Source organism: Mus musculus, chromosome 11 (genome assembly GCF_000001635.26).
Source record: "Mus musculus strain C57BL/6J chromosome 11, GRCm38.p6 C57BL/6J".
Lineage (NCBI taxonomy): Eukaryota > Metazoa > Chordata > Mammalia > Rodentia > Muridae > Mus > Mus musculus.
This window is the reverse complement of record NC_000077.6, coordinates 37,213,970-37,241,636: the sequence shown is the minus strand read 5'-3', so window position 1 is coordinate 37,241,636 and position 27,667 is coordinate 37,213,970. Positions and strand designations below refer to the sequence as shown.

Genomic DNA, 27,667 nt, shown 5'->3' with positions numbered 1-27,667 from the left:
TCAGGGAGCATTATAAAAGGCTTTCTGGGTGGAGCTTTAGGGGGAGGTTTCCTAGAGTAAATGGATCATCAGCTGAATATTGAAGGAGAAATTGGTCTGTGGGAATGAGGAGGAGAAATACTAGTTGGTGGCAAAATAAGATGGGGAAAGAAGACCAAAGAAAGGGCAGTTGGGTTGGAGTCAAAGACTTCAGCTAGGGTCTAGACGTAAGAAGATGGATACAGGATATGAGTTAGGGAATGTAATTATGCTGTATGTTCTGGGAATGTATCCGTTTAGCAGTATTATACCTGTTCATACCATTATTTGCCATAACTGATTAATCACATTAGTCAATATGATGTCCAACATCTTACTAATTGTCTCCAAACCATTTCTGAGATCTACCAGGAAGTACTTGTTATGAGAGGAAACACATATGTGAGTTTTTGCCATCTCATAGACAGCTGAAGTGACAGGCTAAGAATACAGCCTTTATTTTTGTCCCGAGTCATAGGCATTGAAGCACAGTATTAAAGTCAACGTCGTCATTAATATTATGTGATATCCTATGCTATTATAATCCTGGCTAACCAGAAGCTCCGTAGAAATGTGGTATGTTGGAGGTTTTCTGCTTATGAGTTAAAACTTTCAAATGCATTCTAGAATATTTAAATGTAGTCTTCTTAGTCTCTGTTTCTTTCTGTTATTAATTTTCTAATAATAGGGGTTTACCATTTGTCTTTCAATTCCCCATGGGCTTGTAACTTGTTAGAATGCTGCATAAAATTAAAATAATAGGTTCTGGATAAATGTATGGAGGTGGGATTTTTTTTCCAAAATTAAAAGTCTGATATTTTTATGTTTATATCATCAGCTTAGACATCATTTTTTTCTTTACCTAACTGATTTCTTGAAAAATATATTATTATCATTAAAGAGGCTCTACCTTCAGTTTCACGGCCAATACCCATCAGCTATCTCTTTCTTTACAAGGTACAAAAATTCAAATGCTGGAGCACATGGGTGAAGACTGAAGCATGAAATTGATATGGCTGCTTGGAACCACATTCCCAAGAGTTTCCCCTCATTCCTCATCAAAGCAGGAGGAGATAACAGGCTGAGCTGTAGAATGTCTTACACTATGTATTAGTCATTTTCCTCCAGGCTTCAACAGAACAGAGGATCGAAGCAACTTAGGGAAGGAAGGAAGGAAGGAAGGAAGGAAGGAAGGAAGGAAGGAAGGAAGGAAGGAAGGAAGGAAGGAAGGGAGGGAGGGAGGGAGGAAGGAAAGAGGGAGGGAGGAAGGGAGGGAGGGAGGGAGGGAGGGAGGGAGGGAGGGAGGGAGGGTTAATGTTGGCTCACAGTTTGAGGATACAGTTCATCATGGTAGGGATCATGGAGAGGGTCTTGGAGAAAAGGCTTAGTCCCATTGCTTCAGCAGTCAGGATGCAGCCAGTGAGAGCTGTTGCTGCTAAATCCATGACCTCATGGCTCCCATTTAGAGTGGCTCTTCCTACTTCAATTAACCTCATCAAGCCTTCCCTAACATTGCCAGAGGATAGTACAGTCTAGGTAATCACTCATGGTTGTTCAAATACTTCTAGGTGATTGTATATGCTATCGACTTGACAATATTAACCAATATAAAAGACTTTCAAAAAGGCTTGGAAATCTCTATCTTTTTGCCAGAGTACAGAACTAAGAAACACTTCAAGTGTTCAGGACTGTTTCCTTGCAGGCTGCCCTTCATGGTTTTCTTAATGAATTATTCTCAGCACGAATAAACCTTCTGCTGCCCCATGACAAAAATCAACCTAACATATACACAGGAAGGTCTTATCAGAAATCCCAGGGACCTTACTATCCATTGAAGCATTCTGTTGTGAATATATTTCTTCCTGAGAAAGAAGGGAAGAGGAGCTTGTGTTTATTCTTTTTCTTTGAACCTGCTTCATTCATAGAACTTTAGTGAAGGGCAAGGTAGAAGCTAAACAATTGCAGAAATAAATCCACAGTTAAGGACTGATACATATGTAGTCAGATGCATACGTCCACAGCTGTCAAGTATGTATATTAAGTGGATACAATTTGTGGGTGTGTGGCTCCGGTACCTACACGTTAAAAACCTGGAGATGGACACTAGAGATATGGTAGAGAATATAATAGACAGCAATATTTTTGTTCAAGATCTAAGAATCTTCGTCTTAAGATTGACTAACATAGGTTATTAACCCCCACTGAGGCCCATGCACCAATCCCAATGCAAAGGTATTTAACAAAAGCTTCCCATTTGGAATCAAACCTTTCCTTTGTCAACAAGTGTGCTTAACACTGCTGCAAGCAAAGCTGTACAAAATGCACCTTTTCTCTTTCCTGGGGCCTGTGCCTCTTGCTGTTAGTGCAAGTGACCAGCAAAGCAGGGAGCTTTTGTGTTCAATTTCTTACGTGCACAAGCAGAGGGACAGGGCACAGTAAAGGTGGAACTTAGCTGGTAGAGCTGGGAAGGGTGGTGCACAGAGCTTCCTCTTCTCCAGAACTCCTCTGTTCCCCAGCCAAAAGCCTCTGAACATATTGGGCACTGCCTCTCCTACTCAGGAAAATGGGAGCCACTCCTCTAAACAAAGGAAGAGAGGCCTACATTCAAAATCTAACTCGGCGTTCTGGCCATGAGCTGTGAGAGACAGCTCTAAGTCTCTGAATCAGATCTTTCTGTTGGTGAACCTACAAATGCACCCAGGCACCAGCAGTGCTAAGCTGCAAACACTGCACAAACTCTACCTGCATCACCAGGCAGCTCTGAGGTTTTGGTTAGATAAACCTCAGTTCAAATTCCAGCTCTCCCATTGGTAAATGGAAAAGGGTCATTGGTGATGCTATGGGGTGAGATTGATGTGTCCTGTCTCCTTTGGGGTTTCCAATCTGGTACCTTTGCCAGTCATAAGGCTCTTCGTTCTTTTCATCTCTCAAACTGTAGTATTAGAACCTGTACAGAATTGTTGACAAGATAATATTGGAGGGCCTGGTGTTTGGTGGAGGCGCAGAATTACAATAATCTTAGTGCTTGCCTTATTACTGTTGACTATGTTGAATTGTTTGCCTCTGCATTTCTCTGTAACACAATCCCGGATTTACCTCACTTCCCTCATTAGCTACTGAGTAGTAGCGGGAGAAGCAGCTTGCTTGGCCTGGACCTTAGCCATGTGGACTTTCACAGCGGGCAGATCTGAGTGAGGGTCCTTCTCTGCCATTTCCCTGGGTTAGACATCCTGCCCAGCCTCTCTGGACTTATTCATCTATTAGATGGCAAAAAAAAAAAAAAAAAAAAAAAGTGTTCACACCATAAGAATGATCCCTCTTCTTAAGTAGTATGTGGTTTGTTGGGGGCGGTGACATCTGCCATCTTGTGGGGCATAATTGGGGAATAAAAGTTGGTTCGTTCCTCTAATCGTGCAGCCTACAGTCTGGAGACTTTGTTAGAGGACTTAAAAGGTATATCATATCACAAGGGGAAAATTGCACCTACAAAATATTTTTTAAAAGAAAACAAACATGTCATGAAAACTTATAATAAGGGAAATTTGCCCTAGCAAGAGAGATCACAGGTCTCTCCTGAGCACGAAGGATAAATACGAGTTTTCAGGATGAAGGCAGGGAGGGGAAGAAACTCCTAACAAGCTCTCTGCATATGTTCCTCATTAGCATCACAAGCATATGATCACCTTCTTGCTAGAATGTGAACTCAAAGAATACAGGCAGGGTGTCTGTCATCTTCTGTCACCTCGAAGACAGAGCCTTGAAGGGAACAAGTGCTAGTAGGTAATCGCCGTGTTTGCTGAATGAAATTAAAATACTATGTCTGTGTATCACGGCTTTATCCGGGATGCAATTAAGAATGAAACATATTTCAGCCAAAATAGCATGGTCCTTGGGTTGTGGTAAACCATATCCTTGTTCCTGTTGTGGAAAGAAGGTTACATCCTATCTGGCTCTTGGTCTCTTGTGTATAGCGTAGGAAAAGGACTTCCACTACTCAGCCAAGCCATAAGCAGCATTAATGTCATTTCTATGAAAACATTGGCAAAAATCAGGCATGTAGTTTTTCAAGGTCTGCATGTTGCTGGAGTCCAGCCAGGTGCAGCTAGGGGCCAGAGAATGCTATCACCAGCCGTCCACCAGGTCTTCCCCTTAGTGGAAATGCCCAGGGCTCGTAACTATGCTGCATTCTCTCTCCAGTGGCTTAGAGTCAGATCCGGGAGTTTAGATTTAGGGAGGCATCCAGTTATAATTGACTGGCATTTGGAATAGTATACTGGGGCCCCATTTGCATTTGGGTTAACCATGCAGTCTCTGGACAGAATAAAATCAAATAATTCATGGGCAGCGCAAGCATGAGTCTGCACATGGCAACCAGGCAGTACACGTTTAGCTGTTGTTACTAGTATAACTGCCAGGCCCTGCTGCATTTCCCCCCCAATTATTCCAAAACTGAATCAGCCGTTTCTTTTGGAATTCTCTGACAAACAAACAAAAAAAGAAACTGTTTTCTGAGGCTTGGAAGCCTCGCTTCCCTATTTCCGCGCCCCCAGGGGCAGGTTTAGGGCCACCACCTGGCAATCCAGAGGAGGCAAGGCTGCAGCTGAGAAGGCTCCAGGAAACCCGGTCTTCCCTGGGCTTTGCCCTCTCCTCTGCTTCGCTCTGCATTCCTAACCCTGGAAGGAACGGTCTGGGTCCAGCCGAGCACTGGGCATGCTCGCGAGCCGGGGCAGGCTCCGGGAGTCCGCAGGATGCGTAGGCTGGCGATGCTCCCTAGTTCGCAGAACCCCGGTTGCAGCCGTGGTGCATCGGGTTTAGCAGAGCAGAGTCCTCGGTGCGTGCAGCTAGGGAACCCGGTCTGCCCGGGACAAGCCCAGAACCGAACTGAACTCTATGAGGCCCGGGCTTGGCGCGCTCAGTTTCTGCTCTTGGAAACGCCCGGCTGGAAGAGGGGGGCGGGGGGGGGCGGGATATCTCTGCAGACAAAGGGGTACACGTTCCCCTAGCGCCCCTCTTTACCAGCCAAGAACCCTTTCCGGGGCTCGCTACCCCTTAGATCTAAAGGCACCAACCCAGCCCGGGCCTGTGCGCGCTCTAGGGGCAGGGGATTGGCTCTCACTTCCCACGGAGGGACAGCGCGGGAGGGCGGGCGGCCGTAGAGCGGAGCTCTGCGCCTCTGTGTGCGCGAGTGTGCGCGAGTGTTTGCATGTGTGTGTTTGCGTGTGTGTGTATGTGTGTGTGTGCGCGCGCGCGCGCGCGAGTTTATATGTGTGTGCGCGCGTGTGTGTCTGTGCGGCGCGCGGGCGGGCGCGTGTGTGCGCGTGCAGGAGCCACTGGGTGTGCGTTGCGTGTGTTATGGGTTTGATTCCAGAGCAGGTTGCACATTGGTCCTGGGTGGCTCGCAGGCTCAGGTCGTGCTTGGGCGTCCTCCTCCTAATCGTTTCTGAAGTAGCAGTTCCAGCAGCAGCAGCGGCAGCCGCAAGCAGCGGCAGCCGCGGCAGCAGCGGCAGCGGCGCCTCCGCAGCAAAGCCTGAACTGTGCAGAAGCAGCGAGCACCGTTTGGGGAGTCGGGGGGCGGGTAAGAGGGAGGAGGGAGAAAGCCTGGCTAGATCTTTGGGATTATTTTTTTTCCCCTTCTTTCCCTCTCTCTCTTTCTGGAGGGTGTGTGTTGTCCCCTCGAAGTGAAGGAATTTTGCTCCAAAGCGAGCTGGGACCGAAGACTCTAGGCTAAGTTCTCTCTCTATGTAGATGGTGTCAGGGAGCGAAGCTACTGACCGAGCTGCTGGTAAATGTTTTTCACTTCTTACTCTTTAATGCTTAAGGCTTTTTTCCCCCTTGTTTCTTTTTTTTTTTCCTTTCTTTCTTTCTTCCCCGTTTCCTTTCTGTTGCTCTTCATTCTGCAATCGCTCCTGAATCGCTGCAGTTCTCTCTCCCTTGCCTTGCGTTTGTGCAGTTTGCAACTTGTTTCATGGTTTTCTGTGTATTTTTTTTTTTCTCCCTTCATCCTCAGATGAATGCTGGAACATTTAAATTCGGCACTTCGGGAGGTCATCATTAGTTGCATGAGTTTGGGGGCGGGGAGGGGAAGACTGGTAGAGTCGGCTGTTATTTCCCTGCAGAAGGACTTGACGCTTTTCTTTCTAATGTTCATCGCAATTATAGGGATTCTTTTAGGATTCATTTTAACATTGCATTGATGTTTAAGGTTATCGGCTCTCCAGGATTACAAGGCGGTTTGACTCAGTTTTAACAGCGTGACCAATGTCAGTGATTCCAGACCTACTGTACGGTACACGCTGCCTAAAATATTCAAAATTGCAGGAAGAATCCTTGGCATTCCGAAAGAGAATTTCTTTAAAATGCTGTTTTTGCATTACATTGCTGTAGATTTGCAGGAAGCAATAGTAGACACGGCTTTTCATGTGGCTTGCAAAGATAATAAACAGATAAGTGGCTCGGTGCATCTTCTACTCTACTGACTGAGCTATGGCTAAATTTACTTAATAATAAATTTAGGGCTTTGAAGAAGCAGGAAGGATGCTGGTATTGTTTTATTCAAAACTGTGAGGCATACAGAGCTTGCTAACCTCAGACCAGCCCTTTCTCAGCTCTTACTTGAAGTGGCATCTTGTCAAATGGGGAGAGAGAGAATAGTTTCTGCTGTACACATGGAATGAAATTATTTAAAATAGCCAGCATAATGCATGCAAATTGGACCCTTACTCTTTTCTTTAAAACACCAGAATTCACTCTGCCACCCTTGCTGCCAGGATCCATGTTCAACATTATTTTTAATATCACATTTAATAGTTCTTTGATGCAGTCAAATAATTTGAGTCCTTTAGAGGGTTTTGAGTAGTTACGATATTTCATTTGTCTTCCTTGTTCTTCCCCTTAAGTTTTCAGTTCCTGTTCAGTAGAAAAATTGAAGGGTCAATAAGTGAAGGTAAATCAGTCATTTAGAAGGGCCGGAGTTTAGAATTTCTGCTCAGCCATGGAGACATGAAATGGATCATGGAAAGTGTATGGCAGGAAGGGGGGTGGTGCTCGTGCATTCTCACCCTCAGATGCTCAGGATCTAAGCGCGGGTGGGAGACTCAGGTTAGGGATGCTCCGAGGCCCATGGGCTTTGCCCAGGGAGAATATTATTCTGTCACGAAGACTGCCTCTACTGTATGGTAGTCACCTCCAGAGCAGCAGGCTGCCATGGTATGGGAAGCTTGGTTTGCAGTCATACTGTTAAACTTTGCTTTGATGCAAACTTAACTGGCTTTGTGAGAACTGCAGAAGGCAGGTAGTATATTCAGGAGTAAAAAAAGAAAAGAAAAGAAGAGAAAAGAAAAAAAGAAACCATTTGTAAATTAAGTCAACTCTTCAGGTTCTGTTTTACATAAGAGAAAAGCTACCTTAAACCATGACACTGATTCACCTGTGCTGTTTCCCCTAGGGTTGACAAAAGCCATTCTCAAAATTCCTGAGATCAGAGCCTTATTTCTGCCCGTGTATGCTTCTAATAAAAAAGAGGCATCTTATTTGTAAAGAGAGTACTTCTTACTCAGGACTCTCTTGAGGTAGCAATATTGCCATTTTAGAATATTTTCATGGGCCCTTAAGTTTACCATTTTGATTAAATTGGAGGAGAAAAACACTCCTCTTCCATTCATTTAGGACAGTTTTTGACTGGAGTGTTTGCTTGTAGGAGTCATAAAGAAACAAAACTGCATGCACATAGTGAATCCTAGTCCTCTGACCATAAGGTTTCTAAAGCAACTTACTCTCCTCCTCCTGTGACCATTTCCAGGACAGCGTACCCCACGCAGAGCAGCTTCAGTAGTAGTCCACAACACTTCCAGGCATGGTCACTAAGAGATAACTGAGCAAGCTCAAGTCTTCTTTTGATGGGTCCATAGGGCAAAATATGCACACCTTTAAATACACACATCACAATTAGCTTCCATTTCAGCAGCCTCACAACCTCTGAAGCCCAGGAGTATGTTTATTTAGGGAACACGTTTCTTTCCTGCAGAGTTGTTTTTTGTTTTATCTTATTTTGGCTTGTTTCTCCACCCCAACCCTCTGTGCACTTCTAGTTTCCTGGCAACTTCTAGAAGGCTCGGATATTTTTCTGTTAAACTATTAAACACATCTATGCTTTTGACTCAATGACAAGCTATGCTACTATTCCACTAACCGGATTTGCATTACTATAACATGGTTCTCTATGATAGCATTTCTGTGGCTTGTTGGCATCACTGACGTTTGGTTTTGTTTTGTTTTGGGGTTTTTTGTGGTTGTTGTTTTTTATCATTAAGCTTGTCCTTAAATCTTCACTAAGACCCTTTAACTTCTGCGCCTGATGTTGATTTCAGGTTAAGGTATCAAAATAGTATCATCATCTTGATGGTAAATTAGGGAGTTCATTCTCAATTGGTCTGCTAGTGACATGTCAGTATGTGCAAAAAGCCTTGCACTTCCTAGAGAAGGTAACATTTTTTTTTAAAGAGGGCTGTGTAGAAAGACAGGTGTCTGAGGCTGTGGGTTCACAGACTTTGACAGTTCTGTCTGACTCTATTGTTAGAGTTCCTGTTCCCATCTTTATAAGAATGGAGATTTCTCTGCATGTCCAAAGTGTTGATTCTGCTAGACCTACAGACTGTTTCTTAACATTGATTGCCATTCTTTTTCGTTGTATGAGTGAAAGGATCCTCAATGTACCTGTGTGCTTTAAAGGAGGACCTGCATTGCCCTGCCCATTCCTAGATTTTTCCGTTTGACCTGACTGATTTGGAGAGGTGATTTCTGCTGAAATAAAATCAAGGTCATTTCCAAGGGCTTAAAAAATATATCCCTCCCCATCTGAGGGCTAAAAGTTAAACTGCTAGTAAGATTTGGAGAGGTAGGACTTACTGTCAAACTCCTTATCTCACACATGGCTATGGACAAAGCATTTTTTTTTTCCTCATTACTTGACATGGAGTAACAGTTCTAGTCTTTGATCTGATACTGACTCTTGCTAACCTCAATGTGTTCTTCACACTCTCCATTCTACACCCAGAAGAAGTGAAAGAGACTTTCAGCCAAAAGATAGAACCTGGATACTTGCATTTTTAAAAAGGTATTTTCAGTGAAAAGATAGGTAACAATATTTGATGAAATGAGATAAATTTTGCAATCAGGGAATACTGCAAGTAATGTGTATTTACCCTACCAGTCATTTTAAAGAATTTCTTCTGCTGAGAACAGAAGTATCTGCTCTTTGTGTAGCAGCTTTGCCAAAGTAGCCTTTGTTTTTCTGGCGTTTAGTTTGATTTAGAAAAGAAATGGTTCCATTGTTTAAGAATGTGTGCTATCAGCAACATGTAGTTGTTTTTACTTTCTTGTTCTCTTTTCCGTGCTAAGAAAGACAAAGCACTTGCTAATTTAATTATTTTAGATACACTGAGAGTTGTCTTGCTGATATTTCCAAAGGCTTCATAAGCTAAAGAAGCAAATAACTCGTTCACTAAAATCCGTCTGTCTCTGCAGAATCCATTCAATATATACCCCCAGTGTGATTCTGAACTTGAAGTAGTACAGCTTTCAAAAATCAGTTCCTCCATAGCAAACCATGAAGAACTCTAAGAAATTGTCCCCAAAATGAAGTTCCTTTTGATTTCTTGTTTGTTCTGGTTTTGTTTTGTCTTGTTTTTCCTGAAAGTCTTCCATTGGTCCATCTGCCCTCTGCCCTCAGCATAGAATGACAATCCTTATAGGCAAAAATGAATTGATGGGGTATGCATAGTATTTATGTACTGTGTTGGCCTGTGAGTGAAAAGAGAGCAGGTGTTTTAACTCTGTAAGTATAATAAAGAGAATCCCAAACAAAACAATGCATGTGATATGTTAAAGTCAAGTCTATTTCTCCTGGTAAAGATTTCTGCCCCCTACCACTCTGACCAATGTGACCAGGATGGACCAGTCGACTACGTCCTTCATATTACTAACAGCGTGTAGCCCGTGCTAGGATATACATGCATGATAAGTGCTGAACAGCCAAGTCTGTGTTGGAAACTACAGTGCTGTGTGTTTGGGAAGAGAGCTGGTTCCTCTGAGGTGCTCAGGTCCCAGGACTGGCCTGCAGTCTGGAAGAGGCTTGAATCTGCAGTTCTACTGACTTGTGGGCTGTGCCCCCTGCTACTCTGTCTTCTCGGAAGTGGCTCTGCCACATATTTTGGGACATAGATATTTTGGGAAGTTTTTCTGCTTGCTTGTTCTTATCATTTCAGGAGAACTCAATGTAGATTTGCAAAAGTTTATAACTCAGCTTTCAGAAAGTATATGTTATTCCATGAGTATTTTCCTTTTAGTGCTCTATAAGATTAGGCTTGTTTTATAAATCACACTAGACATTTTGCGGTATACATCTCAGTTAGTATGACCTTTGTATTTATAGAAAAGAGAAATTTGTACCCTAACAAGTAATAATGAATTTAGGAATGTGGCTCAAAAGAATAAGTCATAAATTAATTTATTTATTTAGGTTCCTCAGTCTTTACTTATTAGAAAGTAAAAGTTAAAGCCAGAGTATTAGTCATATGAAAGCGGTAAAGTCGAAACTCAGAGTGGTATATTGATTGTAAATCATGACAGAGGCAGGATTCATTTGGTAGATGCTTATATTGAAATGCTGTTTTTTTATTGTTGCTTCCAGTTTAGTTGGTACCTAATGTTTTGATCTCTCCTGCCTCAAGGAGAGGCATAGAGTCCATGTAGAAGACGTATACAGGGAAAGGAACATCATTTTGGCAGAGATTAAGAACATCCTATACTATAAAATAATCATTTCAAAAACATAGATGTTAAGTACTTCTGATTGTATTTGGATCGTTTCTTCAAGCTACATCAAAATTTCAGTATTGAAAACAACTTAAGTATGGTTTTTAAATGGTTTCCAAGAAGGAAACACACCACAGAAGCTCTCCTTACCTGTGCCTATAGAAATCTGGGTATCAGGAACACCACAGCATACTTTTTACTACAGACTTTTTGCAACTGGCTTTAAATTATTAACCATGATCATTTTTAAAGCCTTGAAAATATCAAAATATCGGGGCATTTGAATATTCGCTACACATTTCAGTAGAAATTACTTAGAAATGCAGAAAAACAATAACTATACTACAGTGCATTTTAGTCTTTATCTTACTTTATTCCTGCATGGTCAGGACTGTGATTCCCACACACAAGCCAGGTCCTGTGCCTCTGGTGGTAGAAGCAGCCTGAAGTCAAAAGGATATACAGGAACTCAAATGGGAAGAGAAATAGGTGCTTTCTTTACAAAGCAAGATAATGCTGTGTTCTTTGTGTAGGGTATATTGGAAGAGTTATTTAATTTCCTTTCATTTTTGTATTTGCTTAGGCAGTAATTGTACACAGAGATCTGTGCATTCTCTGTCTTCTAGTATGTTCAAGATGTTTCTATTCATGTAGCCTTGGCTCATGTGATACCTCGGACTGGGGACCTTAAGCAAGGCTTGGGACTGTCAGCACTAGCTAAGTAGAAGTTCGAGAGAAAGACAGTGTGAGCTGGGGTGGGGGGGGTAGAGGGTCTATAAGTTAAAAAAAAATGTGTTCTATGATTGGTTACACTTTTTTTATTAGTCATTCCTGCAGTTTTATTTATATTTTTTGACTGAAACATCTTGAGAAAGCACAAACTGCTTCTCTCCATTTTAACCCTACAAATAACATAGTTATTGCAGAGACATTTCACAGTGCTTGGGGGGGGGGTACAATTTGTAGGACCCAGCATCTAATTTTTCTATTTTCTAATCCTGTTTATATATCCCTACACACCATCAGAGCCAGTCAGATGAAACCAATTACTAAGAGGAAAAAAAATCAAATTTATTTATTATATTTATTGGATGTGTCTGTTGCTTAATTATCCATTGGCAAATTTGCATGTGGCTACAGAGAAGGCAGTGGATGAGTGTGGAAGAAAGATCAATCATCAATCTCTCAACTCCATAAGGTAGCCATGAAAATAAAGAGGGCAGAATCAACTTGTCCTCTCCCCTTGTTCTTAGGGTGAGAATCTAAAACCTGACAGAAAGATATCATTTGAAAATAAAGGTGCATCTGTGTTGACATAGGAAAATACAGAAAAACTGGAAGATAGGACTTTTCTATGCAATCCACAGCCTTATGAAGTCTAAAATGCATTAGCTTTTTGGAAACACATGGTAGTTTGGATGTTTAAAGTGGAGATTGGAAATCAGGATCAATTTTCTAGCCAAGTAGATGATGGAGTCCATCTAGGGGAAGGATTATAAGTTGGGGGTCAAAATGAAAGGATAGAGAGGTAAAATGTGAGGCTGACTAATAAGAGTGAAGGCAAGCTAAGTGGTGGACACTTTCCTAGCAGGGGCAAGGCTCTGCATTTGTTCTTCAGTCCCAGTTCTGGGATGGGAGAGGCAGAGAGAATAAGGGGAATACTAGACAATGGAAAATAAGATGGTGTGTGTAAGACAGCATTGCTACACTTAAAAGAGGTTGCTGTAGTTGGCGTTTGGTGGTATGGAAAGATGCAGGCAGGCCGGCAGGTTCTTATTTCTCTTCTGTGTTTTCACTTAAAATTCTTTCTGCAACCAATCCTGGTTATCTCATCTTTTACCCTGTTACTCTAACAGAATGAATCCTGAGTGTCATTTCTCCCTTCACTTTCTAGCCACATGTCATCATAGTTTTGCAAACTTACTAAGGTGGACATTTCTTTTCAACGTGGGCGGAGGCTGAACTGGTCACTCTTTCATGGAGATTTGACAAAGCCAAATTGATAAGAGAAATATTTATATCCCTCTTCCCCTGAAAGGACAGGTACATTGTTATGTCTGGCCCATTCTGACCTTCCAAGGTAGAAACTTCAGGGAAGAAAACACCCCTTTGGAACTTAAAGACACTTGAAAGCTTTCTTCTAGGTCTCACTGAACAAGATTTGGTGTCAGAGGTACACTGTGGATGTCATTTGGAGAAAGTGCTAGCTAAATTGTCATTTGTTGCTAATTTCCATTGGTTTGGGGAAGCTTCTATCAAAGAGGCTATCCCAGCATTGGAGATTAGGATTTCTTTCTCTCTCTTTTTTTCCCCCTCTACATTTTGTCTGCAGAGAAATTAAAATGCCAACACGATTCTTGAGTATTGAAAGGAAGGGTGTGTGATCCTTGTAGACTCGGTGAGAAACATGTTAAAGATTAAGCATAACTCTATAGTTCTTCTAATCTTAACGTTAAACATTATCTTATAGTACCTTTTCTTGCAGAATAAACGTTGCTTGTAGCTGGATTCACTGCAGAAGCCAAATAGTGAATAGAGATAGAGGCTGAACTCTCGTTCCCACAGCAACAATTTTTCACTAAGCTATTCCCTAAGGCCAGTCTAGGTATATGAGGGGCACTGCTTCTTTTTATATGATTTGTGTATGTTCCCATAGATTGTGAAGTCTATTTCTGGGCAATTTTCAAGTTAAAATTGTGTTACGGCTACCCGGAAGGTTGTCATTTCTTGGTTTTTCTCTTGTCAGTCAATTCATAAGTGTTATTAAGCCCCCATGGGGTACACACAGAATCACACACAGTTTAGCGTATGTGTGTGTGAGGATTATGGCCCTGTGGTCTAGAAGCTTAGGTAAAAGAATATTACGTAGATGCATGTCTATATTTTTAAAATAAGGTTTTTAACCTAAGACGTTCAGAAAAGTTTGTCACCATGTTGCTACCCTTTTCTGATTTATTTATTTACCTATTCATCTTGGCACATGTTTACAGTGCACATTTTGCAGCATTTCCTTGCAACTTCAAATGTATTCATTCTGTGAAAAGCATGGCTTTAGGTGAGGTCAGGAATCTAATGTGTCAGCTTTCTTTCTTCTTTATTTCTATTTAAAAAAAATTCAGATAACTAATAACAGGCATGTTTACCTAAAGGGTGAGGCTGGAAGGTGAGTATTAGACTGTGTCTCTGGCTGCACAGGTTAGGTTGTTCTCAACTTCGAGGTTTCAGAATAAGAAGATATCCCAGAGCTGAAGCTTTGCAGGATGCATGCCTGTTGCCTGGGTGACTTGAATGATTGAGTGAGTGGCTAAATCACTTCCTACCCCAAGCTACCCATTTACATTGCTCATAAGTGATACATATACTTGCTATTTCCCCTAAAAAATTAAAAGGGAGAGAAAGAAGATAATTTTTGATAATTCCAGGAACTGGAAAGAGGAGAAGATGTTACCTCATTCTTCACATCCCAAGGGTGAAGATTTGTCTCTCGAGGAATCCTTTCCTCAGAGACCAAGAAAGGACAGGGTTAATACGCAAGTTCTTGGGTTTCCTTTTCACATGCTCATGCTCGTAAATTTATCTCTTATCAGGCCTTTACGGGAAGGGTAATATTCTTGAAAAGCAGGAGGTGAATATCTCAGAAACTAGATGGTAAAGGACCAGTGCCCCGGAGGCGCTGACCCTCTGCACGGCCCCAGGTAATAGCTTCCTGGACTTTGGGCAGTCTGCTCTGACTTTTGATATCCCCTGTCAGCTTCTTGATTAATGCTCATTTTGACCGTGGCTTTCACGATGTTCATATCTCATTTCCAGCAAATAGTCGCTAAACCATCCAAATTTCTCTTCCATCTACTCTTCCTTGTCTGTTTGAATTGGAGAAGCAATGGGTGTAAAAGAAAAAAATATGTAGAGCCTTTGGGGATATGCTCTTCCTTTAAACTTCTGCCCTTGGCTCGTGTCTTCTGGGTTGAGAATGCCTGAGGATGTGTAAGATAGTTTATCTGTGGCTGCTGGGGCTCTCCTGGATACAGTTCTTTTTGATAGGAAATATTTTATAAATCCATAGTATTATAAAGTCTTTATTTCTCCACTGTATTATATAACTAACTGAAATATTTTGAATTTCTTTTTAAATTCAGGACCAGGCCATGTTCTCATTGTACAGTAAAGAGAGTAATCTTGGTTTAGTGAAAAGTTTTAAGGCAGTTGAGAATCTCAGGAATGTTGGGTTAGAAAGGTAGCCAGGCTATCTGCTTCTGAAGGTGGATTCGGGTTGCCCAGTAGAAACCCTTCATGTCTCTCACACTAGCTACTCTCCTTGAACTACCATTGGTGCTGTGACTAGAAATGTACAGGTTTTGCGACAATCTCGTGCAAACAGAAAGTCACTCTGCCCTTGTTTCCAGCTTGCTGGTTTTCTTCTCAAAATTCTAAGACAGTGCATTCCCATTTGATTGACGTTGGTCTGTCTTTATGTGGTGCTCACATTCCTTCTATTAGAACTCCAAGACATGGTAGCTAACTCTTCTGTGTTCTGCTCAGTGAGACAACAGCTGATGGTCTATAAGAGATAAACAGAATTTCTTCAATCTGAAAGACCGGAGTCAATAAAAACACATAAACAGAAAGCTTCCAATATTTTTTTTATTATTCTTTATATCGAGCTATGGGATCTTAGGTGGTGTATAACAAGGACCTCAGCATGTACTTGAAAGATCTATAGCCACATGAAGATATTGTTTTTTCTAAAAAGAATCAGAGGCAATCCCTGATTATAAAAGTATTAGGACCAATGCTTTTGACTTTCAAATACACATAAATCTATAGTATGTAACTTATAAAATTATTTTTCTCACCACCAAGAGCCTATTAAAATGCTATTGACTTAAAATCCGTTTCTCTCAAAATTAAATATAATTTACCTACAATTAAACCTTCTTTGATCTCTTGTAAATATACAAAGTTCACAAACAGGTAGACAAAAGTTAGACCTCATTCAGAGCGTAGGGGAATTATCTGGGAGGCCTGATAATTGCCAGTAAACAAATTAGCAATGTGGGTTTTTTGTGTGTGTGAAATATCAGAACTTTATAAATCAAGTTATCAACTTGAAATAAGAGGAATTGTAGCATTTGAAAGGGATAAAACTACATTTCTCTTTATTAGTAGTTTCAGGTTCTCTGAGGTTTTAAAGCACTGTGCCTCTTACTAAATTACTAGTAAACCCAGTGAGGTACAGGGCCCACACAAGGCCTCCATATCACAGATAGAACTTTTGCATCTGAAGGCTCAGCCTTTAATTCTTCAATTCTGAACTAATATATTTATCCTTCCATCACTGTCTCCTAAGGATTTTGAGAATTAATTAGAAACAAAATCACTTTCAGTCCTCGGATGTTACACTCTGCTGAAAAAAATATGAGACACTGAAGTGTTATTAATAAAGACAAAGGTTCATCCAATAAAATAATCTGACTGGGTGAATTCTCACATGGTTGGTATTTTCTAATATAAATTACTGTAGGATTAGATAGTTAAATATTGAATATTGTCTCATTTAATGCAGTTCTATGAAATATTAATGATAATGATGATTTTTCCAGTTTGGGGAATATGGAGATAGCTTTTTACTGACGAATAGCCCTGGCCAGTAACATAATACATTTTACAAAATGATAATGAAGATATTCAAATGAAGATGGAAGAGGAAATAAGTGACCAGGAAACTGATGGATTCCATGTAAGACAAAGGTCACAAAAATTTGTTAGTGTTAAGTAGCATGCTCTCTCTCTCTCTCTCTCTCTCTCTCTCTCTCTCTCTCACACACACACACACACACACACACACACACACACACACACACACACACACTATTCCTATGCTACTATTGTGACCACTGTGGATAGCTTTGAGAGTTTCTTTAAAAAAAAATAAAGAGAACAGATCTACTCTATTAGGCCTTGCACAGGAGTGCCGTTGATGTTGTTTAGCTGGCATGAGGTGTAAAAGTCTGAAAATTGGATTGGGCTTTGAAGGAAGGGAAGCTCTGTAGAGTGTGACAGCTGCAATGGGATTGTGCATGAGGTTAAAAGAAAGCAAGGAGGGGGCAGGGGTGGGGGAGGAAAAGGAGAAGGAGCAGTTGATCAAATGGTCCAGGTGGAGCTCCACAGACAGGCCTGGAATTGCATATTTAACACACAAAGCCAATACTTTTCTATTTTATTTTCAATTTTTCTGTTTAGATATTCTCAATTCTCTGGACTATTATTTCAGATTAGAAAACTCGAATCTGATGAGAAATAGGGTAAGTTACTATTTTTGCAACATTTTTTTTATCAAGAACAGGGAATGAGACCATTTACCATTGCATCAAATTGCTTTAAATAGAATATTTGTGTTGTTGGGGAATTTTTTTTTGTGCCCCCTCCTCTTCCAGGAGAAACTTTAGTGTTTTATGAGATGATTTTATTTAAAATTGTAGCTATCCTTGTTTCATACCTAGTAATTTAACAGTTGAAAAGCTCGCTTTTTGTTCTTTGTAGATAATGTATGTGTGGTGATTGAAAGCATTCGTAAAAAAGTGTTTTGGGGTTGCATTCTTTTAGCACAAACTTACTCCTTGATAAAGGAGCTGGCTATAATTTTCAGAAATCACTGTTTCTTTTTCTTTAGTTGTTGGGTAATTGCTCTTTGTATACACTGTGGAAATGTTCATATAGACCAGGGACAAAGCCTAGCAGATGCACTTGCAATTATCTGGAATTTAAGTAAATTTTGCATCTGATACACACAAAGCAAATGCTTTGTCCAAGCAGGCTCAGATACTGCCATGTGGATTGCTAGGAACACAATGAGGAGATTTTTAATGGAAAACAAATGGAACTATTAGTAAGTCCTTTTTTACTTGAAAAGGCATCAGCTTTAGGCATAGCCTCCAACTCATTCATATTCATAGTTGGGTCTACTCTAAATATGACCTTTAAAGCTGGGGAAAAAAACTTTAAATATTTAAAATAAAATGTGTATATATGTATATGATATGTCATATATATGTGATATTTATTATCAAAGAATAATCAGATTGCTTTGTGAAGAAGTGGTGAAATAAATATTTGTTCCATATTTTAATATTATATTTTGACTATTTAAGAGAACATTGAAATATTATGACTTTAATAATGTAAAAAGGGAGTTCATATTCTAAATAAATCATCACATAGATGAAAGATAATTGCAATGCTATTTTAACAATCTCAATTCACAAGGAAAACATAAGAAGGAATGGATAATAGGTCCAAATTCTACTTCTTATTGTAAACAAAAGCAATCTAGGCAGAGAGCAGTTCTGTGCAAAATCCTCACTTCCCAATTTTGTTTTAGATTAATCCTTCCACTGTCTACTTTGTGTTGTTGTCTGACTTACATAAGTGAGATCTTTGAAGGTTTAATCCTTTTCTCTGTGTTTATTCTTAGAAAACAGTGAATCCAAGGAACTACTGGATTCTCTTAAATGCTTTAGGTCTTTAGGGGACTTTCAGCGACTTTTACTTTCCACGAGAAGGTTATTGATAATTGATCCCAAAGACTTTCATTTCTTTGTCAGAGGTGTGCCATGTGTTTTCTGGCTTTCAAATGAGGAGCCTTTCAAATGCACCTCAAGCCCCCCTCCCTGGCCGCTCCCTGCTTTCTTCAACACTGTAAGGGGACTTGAAAACAGAGGATGCTCTCTAATTTTTGTAAGAATCCAGAGCTTCCAGGGGTTCTGAGGCTTGAGTCATTGTTTGGAAAGACAAGAAAATTTGAGAAGAAATTTTGAAGGAGAGGGAGAGCCTGACAGAAGTATTTTAGGCTCCAAATTAGAACAAGACAGATGTGCCATGCCTAGAATACCATAGCTCTGCAAACATGCCCCCACCTGAGGTACTCTCCAAACAGAATGGCTTTATCTAAATACTTTTCACTAAATTTCCAAAGTGACAGAACTTCCTCGGCTGTAGCTTGCTGAAAAACTTGGTATAGTGTATATATTTCCCTAGTGTCATTCATGGTCCCCTATGTCTCCTTCCCCTCCCCCATTCCAACATCTAGTTCACCATCTACCACAGGCTATCTTTGGGTTTGGAGAAGAACCAGGTACTTTCCTTGGTATTTAAGAAACTTGCTATTTTGAAATTCCCTGAGAGAGCTGTGGGCATTTTTATTTCAGTGTCTCCAAGCATCTCTTTTCTTTTTCTGAAGGAGAAACTGCTTATATAATACCCAGGAGCAGACCCTTGGGAATTGCTAAGCTATTTGATGGATGTTCTGCGGGAAGAGAACTGCAGAAGCTCCTGTGTCCTGTGTGGCCTCCCACGGGGGTCTCAATTGGAGATATTTACACAATAGCAGATTCTCAGAAGGATAAATATATACAAGTCCCTCTTTCCAAATGGGAGGAACCAGTAGGAAACAGCACCTAGGAAGACAAGAGCCCACTAATAGCTCAGCCCCACAGAGCTTCTAGAAGGAACAGCTCCAGAGCCAGACCCCAACTGTCAGTAGAGCCTGCCAGGGAGACAGATGCTGCCGTTGGAAGACACTATTTTTCAGTTAGATATTTTGTTCTTGTAGATGGCCAACCATGACTCATGGGGGGGGGGGGAACTGGAGAGAGACTGAGAATGGGGAGAACAGAAGAGTAAATTCATCTTTCTCTTAAGCCCTCTTTAGGATTTAGCCATGGTTATAAATGTCAAGCCAGGGAACTTGGCCCGAACCAGGAGAGTTGTGAAGACAGGTACAGAGCTGCGAGCCTATGCCAGGTGATAACATTTAACCTGATGATAAAATGATTGACCCATTTTCCCAAGGGTATCTGTAAAATAGGAATGCAGGAATTTCCCAATGATCCAGGCTCAGGAAGTATGCTTCTAAGGACAGAAGGGACAAGAGTCATCTCTCTATGATGATGGTGTGTTCTTTTCCTTGTTTCTATGCCTCTGTGAATTTATGTACGACACTTGTATATCAAGGTTGACTTCTGTTCCCTCTGTTTACTTGCCTGTCTCCTGTACAAATATGTGCATGTGCATGTGTGTATATATGTGTGAGAGAAACATATACATTATACTTTAATGCCTTGTCTCCAGGAGAATGGGTTGTTGCTGTAACTTATAATATCAGCTTTCAGCTGCATTTTTCATTCACTTCCACATCTAAATCTGCAGCTACATTGATTAGATAAAAATTGACTAGATAAAAGTAGAATATCTGATGTTGGAGAGGTAGTGAAATAGAATTTTTGTAACTTGTATCTAGTGCCAGATTCTAGGCTTCCTTGATATCTTAAGGAAGGGGCTAATTGTATAGGCTATTCCTTAACTTCCTTTATTTTTCTTAAAAGCAAGAGGCCTTTATTTCTTTTCTAAATAAATACATTGTGACATAATTTCTCTGATTCCTGATGTTGGGGGAAAGGGGACCGAGAACTTTAGGCTGTTTCCAAACTGAGTTATTTTATAAACCTCCTTCATAGATCTCAGGCCTGGAATTAGATATGTCTGAGTACCTGCCGGCGGCTCCTAATGCCAAGCTCTTGACGTGACATTTTTCTGATAGAGTTCCAGAAGTGGTCCTTTTAGATCTGCATGTCTCCATAAGTTGACATGGCAGCTAGCCAGAAGGTATGTGTTTGTGGGGAAAGCAGGCGTCTATTCTCCCTGCACACACACACAATGAGTGATTTGAAGGGTACTCCAAGTACTAGAAACCAGAGCTGTGGAGCTAATTTAGAGAGAGTAATTCACAATTGACTTGTGCATGAGCGGGCTTGCCTTCTTGAGCCACCATGCTTGTCTGGCCAGTGTGGAGCTGTTTGCAATGATCCTCTCCACTCTAAGGTCTGCGTGTCTTTCACTGTGTCTCATGTCAAGTCAAGTGCTAAGAGACCGACTGTCAATTTGTAGCAACACCCTAAAGAACTTGAATCTTGAAACTCTTGGTCATATTGATCCTACAGGGAAGGTACTTGCATTTATTCTGAGGCTTATCAAAATAATGATGCTCCTGTTTTTTAAAAAGTCATTTAACTGCTTCAGACACTTAACTTGTGAATAGACAAAAAAGATAGACGAGTCTCATTCAACTGCCAGTGGTTCAGTTCCTTTGTCTTGCACAGATATGGTTTGTGTTAGAAAAACTTATGTTTTGTGAATTCAATATGTTGTCCTTTTCCTTTGAGGACATGAAAAAGAGTGTCTTATAACATACACACACACACACACACACCCCACATTTATCTCTCTCTCTCTATGTACATATACATATATATGTGTATATTTATCTCATATATATAATGTGTATATGTGTGTATATATATATATATCATATACATACACACACAGAGAAATGTGGTACGTGTGTGTGTAAAATATATATGTATGTATATATATGTATCTGTGTGTAGTGGGGACTGTATGGTGTGTGACTGATTTAAATTGGTGTTCTTGATTTCATGATATATTCTGTAAGTTTATTGTTTCATTCTCTATTTCACAAATGAGGAAATCACTTCCCTCTGAGGTGGGAAGTTGTGATCCAATGAATAGGCTTTGGATTGGATTTTGAACATTCCATTCTTCTTCCTACTTTGCAGTTTCAAAAATAATCATGTCTTAGAAAATAGGATCCCATCAATTACAATTAGTTCAATTCTGGAGTTGGTATCTTAATGCTTTATATTTTAGTTTAGCATAAAGGCCACCCTGTGGGCCAGAATTGACCTCATATCTATTTTTATATGATTATGAATAATTTTTTAGAAAATAGCTTTGAATACTTGAAAATAATCAAAATAATATTCCATGACACTTGATAATTGTGTTAAAACATTCTTTGTCTACAAATAAAGTATGATTATATTTCATACATGCTCATTCAATTTTTTTTTCCTAGGACATTGGGGATGTATATGAGTTGAGAAAATAAAGTGTGAATTGGGCATTGACAGAAAAGCTTTGCTACCATTCATCAAATGTATGACTTGTGGTTCAAAGGCAATGTGACAAACCCTTATCCTCCTCATCCTGTATTTTAAGATGCTATTGTGTTTGAGTTGCCTTTTGGTGTTAAACTGGATGTAGGAGAGGGTATAGAAAGCAGAGAGAGATTGTTTACTTGGGTGAAATGTTGCTGCTCCTAAAGTTGGCTCTTTTATAGAACAGATGTTATCCTCTGAGTTAGGAAGGAGACAGAGGTACAAAGAAGATGGCTTTGGTTGTGACTTGAACTTTCCATTATTTCTTTGATATATGTGTGCAAGCTGAACTAGCTTCCTCTACCCTTCTGAAAATACACATATAACTTCTGAAAATATACATATACCCATAGTTACTTGTGAATTATTTGTCATTCATTCTGAATTTCCAAGGTATATATTGGTAATTTTAGTCTTCATTTAAGTCATTCATGCTAATCCTTAGTCCCCATATTCTGGGTACATCTTTCCCAGAAGGAAAACACTTGACTTATAGCTGATCCAGAAGCAAGCATGGTATCTGTACATGCATGTGGCTGGGGAAAATGAGAATGTGTTCTGCAATTTCACTTAGCACTAAGATGCAGAGATAACCAAACTCCTTTTAGTATGAGTATATAACAGGTATCAACAAGAACCAATGATATGCTTTGGACTAACATTTTAAGAATTTTATAAGTACTTTCTTCCGTACTTCTTAGCAGGGGTATGTACTGGCTTTCTATTATGGCAAGAAATACATGAGACAAACCAGTTAAATACATGATAAGTTCAATTTAGCACATGGTTGAGGATGTTTATTCCTTGGTTATTCATTCCATTGACTCTAGGCTTGTGTTTAAACATCATACTCAGGAGTATAATCTTGAGCTAAGCTAAGTATAATCAAAAGCTAAGCATAAAAGGAAAGCAGAGTCTCAGTGCCCTCTCTGAGGTCATTGCGCACAGTAAATGGAACCTTCCATCAGGCTGGGAAATATGTGTTCACCTTATATGAGCTTGAGGTACACCTATCTAAACCACTGAAGAATGCAAGGAAGTTATTTCTTAACCTCATACTTTATAAGAGGTAAAATAAAGGAAATATATTTCATATTATTTATCTGAATATTTAAGTGATCAAGTAGAGAATAGATTCCAGAAATGTGTCAATAATATCTTCTTCTGACCACTCTTCCATGGGTCCCACAGAAACATATACAGTATATTTATATGTACAACATACTACTGATAAGAAATGAGTGGGTACCCATTACTTTTAACTAGAATGTATAAAATGGATTCCAAAGCTATACTATATATCATATGCAAATGAGCAGAGAGCCAGGAACACCAATGAATCTGTAAGAGTGAAAATAACTCTGTTTATCATTCTGGATATTTCTGTGGTCAGGCATCACATTGCGATTTCTTTCAAGCCTGTTCACCATGGTTGGGAGTCTATGGTTTAGGAAGCCCTGGACCCAGAGGTAAAAGCAAACGAAAAGACAAGGAGGAAGAATTCAAGGTCAGTGGGTAAGAGGCCCAAAACTAAATTATCTACTTAGTCATTGATTTGTTCAAAAAATATTGAGTGAGTGGAGTTCAGCAGGAGCAAGAAGGTAACCACGGACCAGATTATGACACCCCTGTTGTCCATGAGAAGGAATTTTTAAATTTTACTTTCATCATAGAAAAAAATTACTGAAAGATTTTAAACTAATACTAATAAAATTTTTTAAGCTAATCACTTTCCTTTAAATCTAAATTATAGTTCTTTGAGCCTGACTTTAAAAGAACACCTATCACACTTCTAGCGACTATAATCAATGTGTAGGAATTGTGGAAAAGGAAGTTTGATGAGATGGCACAGTGACATGTAACTGAAGCAATGCTGTCTTTGCCCAGTTCTGCAAGACCAAGTACCTGTTTTTCCAACAAAGGTAAAAGAAAAAAATAGGTCTAAGATTTAAATGTCTATCATACACATTTAAATTTTTATCCATATTCTGAAACTAATTCATTAATTTATGAGAAGTAAATAAAAATTGGAAAACTAAAAAAATATGACGCAGATTAAGAAGTAAGATTAAGAAGTCAATGTTTTGAAATCAGCATGGGCAATCTTCTCAAAAGTAGAATCCTCTATTTTAAAGAGTCCATGTCAAAGCTTTGGGGATGAAATATATAGTTTGCTGCTTTGCTTCAAAGTCAAATGAGAAGCAAGGAGATGAGATTATAGAGAAGACAGATCTGGTCATGTTGAAAGTGCTTAACGACATATAAAATATTCATAATGCCATCTCATTGCTGATGTTATATTCACTGTATTGAAGATTGTTCTCTCTCTGTCTCTGTCTGTCTCTGTGTGTGTGTGTATGTGTGTGTTTGTATGTGTGTGTTAGTAGTTTCCTTAATGTTACAGTAAAAATACTGATTACACTGAGAATTTAGGGTAAGGTATCGAGAGTATAGGAGATAATGGACTCATGGATTTCCAGAGGAGAGTTGGCAAGGTTGAAGGGAAAGGATTAGCAATACTGGGTTATATATGAGGGCTTTGTATAAAAGCCTATTGTTTTATTACGGTTGTTTGTTTCATGTATGTGTGTATGCCTATGTGTATGTGCATGCATAGAATGGTACTCATACAGAGGCCAGAGAACAGCATTTAGATGGTACTTCTCTTCTTCTCTCATGTGGGTCCAGTGATCAAACACAGGCAATCAACATTGGTAGCAAGTATCTCTACCCACTTACCCATCTTACCAGTCCCATGGGAGACAATTGTTAAGTGAATGCCATAGCTCTTGCTGATACATTAGACAGAAAAAAGTGAACTGGGTAGAAAGCAAAAGTGACTTCTGGGGTTGTGGCTCGATCACTAAATAAGTAGTGACTCCATTTCTTGAGAAGAACATGAGACGGCAAGGTCAGAACCACACTTACAAATCCAGAGCATCTACTACAGGCAGATTATCTGAGGTAGGATTATAGCAGATGCACAATGGAGGCAGAGAGTCTGTGATACATGACCAGTGCATATATGGAAAGAGCTAGTGAGCATGTTGATATAAGTTTTCAAAGTGAAGGAGACTGGGGATATCACAAGTTTCATTGGGGAGGAATCAGGAAGGAAAATATGCAATGTAAAAGAGGTTGTACAGAGCTTGTGGTAGGTGACAGGCTATGGGACAGGACGAGAGAGACTTCAGTTTTGAGTGTGGAGCTTAAAGGTGAGACGTGTGTAAGTCCTGATGTGGAGTATGGACAAAATTCTCAACTGAAGTTCTAAAATGATAAAGAACAGGACTAGAGGTGGAACACTGAGCAATATCCACACTTACAGCACAGGCTTAGGAAAGTGGGGTAGGGTTGGAGAGTGATGAGGCCATGATGGGGCAGAGAAGAGTTTCCGTAAAGCAAGGCATCATACTGATTTACACTCTGCTTATGTACATACATGATTTGGCCATCAGGACACCATGAAATTGTAGCAAGATCCATTCTTTGGAAGGTACACCCTGTTTGGAGTAATTCATTCCAAACATGGTAAGAAAGAGGCTGCATCATTTGGGTAAGGACCGTCTATGTATTAGGCAGGTTGTAACGAAAAACATTTTACTAAATATATACTATTTTATTTATTAGGAAGACCCTTCTCACACAGTTAGTGTTCAGCAATTCTATTTTTATTTGCTCTCTCCATCCTAGTATTTGCCAGAAGCTTTATGTTATAAGTCACACATTAGAATTTGAAGTGGAGGTTGTATTTAAGAGAACTCTGTGGCTAGACCCTTATAATGCAAAACTCATCTCTAACTTTGACATTTTTTCCCTGTATGTTTGTTGCTGAAAGGAAAACTTGACAAGACTGTAATCGGTAAAGTATTCTGTGTGAAGAAAATAATAGATGTTTGGATCTCAATACAGTCTCGCTCTTTGAGGATATCAAAATTGTTCTGATCTGACGTTTTAGTGAGGAACGAAGCAATAAAAGGGAGTAAACATATCTGAAAACTCTAAAGCAATGCTTTTTCACACAGTTATCCCAGGAGCTTATGCAGAGCTTAATTTGAAGAATAACTAAATGGTAGAATGTGTGATTGCCCATCAGATAAGTGCTTTTTTGATCTACTAGTTCTATTCACAGATATCTGCTTCCAAAAGTTGATTAGGCGATTTGAAACAATTTGAAATTCATTATGAAACTTCTCTTTGCACAAGACTCTTTTGAAGGCAGGCAAGTCACTGTGGGCTTTTGTTTGTTCGTTTATTATTTTGGTTGCTTTTTAATGTATTTCTTAAAATCTCCTGTAATTCCTATTTTTCTGGTACTAAGTCATAGTTTGTTCACTTAGCCAGTATGTTAGCTTATTTGTGAGCTTATTAATTATTGACAGATTGCATTTTTGTTCTGTAGAAATTTAGAGATAGCAAAATAAGCTATTGTAAAAGATACCTCCATACTCTCCATAACTGTAGAAATAACATAATTCTTCCCACCCTTGATTTGATGAGAGACCCTTAAGCCTTACTGTTATAACGGTACACTTTTAATGGAAAGCTTTCAGATACTTCTTGTATTTGTGGGTGAGCCTTGAAAAAAATTACTGATGTTGAATAAAGAAAAAGTAATGATGTCTTAATGCTCAATACCATGGGTTACTCTCATTTCTTAGCTCTGATAGAGATAAAAATATTGTTCTCAAGACATTCATATATCATGTTCTTATTCTTAGTAATAGCGACACTGATCTTTGCTCTTGATTTCTTTGTGCACCAGGAAGGTCAAGACCTGTGCTCCTGAAGGAGGCTTGATGTCAGCTGTGAGCATCTGCCACTAGACTCCATTGTGTACCAAGAGCATTTCCAAGGACTTACCCAAATAGAATTTTTTTTTTAAATTGACAAAAACCAGGTTAATAGTTCTTTACTTTTATATAGTCTCTGGCCAAGAGAATTAATCAAATTGTAGGCCTTTCTGAAGCTAGTTGCACAATCCTTTCTGTCACATCTGATTGTGGACTTTGCTTTCTCTGTTACCATAAGAACAGTCCATTGGATCAAAGAAATAATATCATCACATCTGTGGTGATGACTGTTTTAAACCAAAAGCACATAGGACAAGCTTGTTGATAACTGTACATAAATGGCCCTTTTCATACTCTGTATTTTCTGTAGACAAATCTCTCAAGAGTCTCCAAAGGCTGGTTTTACCTTGCTTTCTCCTGCTCTTGCCTTTATGTATTCAGTGAGTCACTTACAAAAAGAGTTACTTGGTTGAGTTGATTTAATTCATATCATATAAAAATTCCTTTTGCACTTATATCAAATTGATTCTATTATTCACAATAATACTCTACCCTTCTTGTAACAGTAAAATGACAAGGGCTATTTTTGGACAGTCTCTAGTTCATGTGAAAAAGAACTAGTAAAAATGGTCTTTTTCAGAAAAAAATATCACTAGAGAAACCTAGCCATTTCAAAATTCTAAGTTACTTAGGAGAACACTTAGTATAAAAAAGAAGTTTGGGTCTGAAGAAGTGAAAAAATGTGAACAACAACAACAACAACAACAAAAAAAAACCCTACAAAGCTTACACTTATCCAAATTAAACAAATCATGTGGTATTAGATACACTGTTCATTTGTGGGTTGTTTTTTTTTAATTTGAAGTAGAAAATTCACACTATATTGTAAAATCTTATCTGAGTAAATACAGAGATGCTGATGAGTTCTGGCACTCTGAAGTAAAACATTCAAAGCATTCAAAATCTGTTAGTTATCAATAATATGAGTGCCTTATTATGTCAGATAGTATTGGCATTCCTGTGGACTAAGAG

The 27,667-nt window shown here is 39.4% G+C and overlaps 1 protein-coding gene across 12 annotated transcripts in view; it reads left to right on the top strand.

The window, feature by feature from the left end:
• Window positions 1–4,583: 4,583 nt before the first annotated feature.
• Window positions 4,584–27,667, top strand: part of Tenm2 (teneurin transmembrane protein 2) — a 1,230,398-nt gene continuing 1,207,314 nt past the window's right edge. For 10 of the 12 annotated variants that reach the window (XM_006533295.4, XM_011249009.3, XM_030245995.1 and 7 more), the window contains exon 1: window positions 5,138–5,800. The gene's annotated coding sequence lies outside the window, so the exon portion shown is untranslated. Of the gene's footprint in view, window positions 4,850–5,137; window positions 5,801–27,667 lie in introns of those variants that run through there. The other 2 variants (XM_030245994.1, XM_006533290.3) reach the window with 2 other exon arrangements.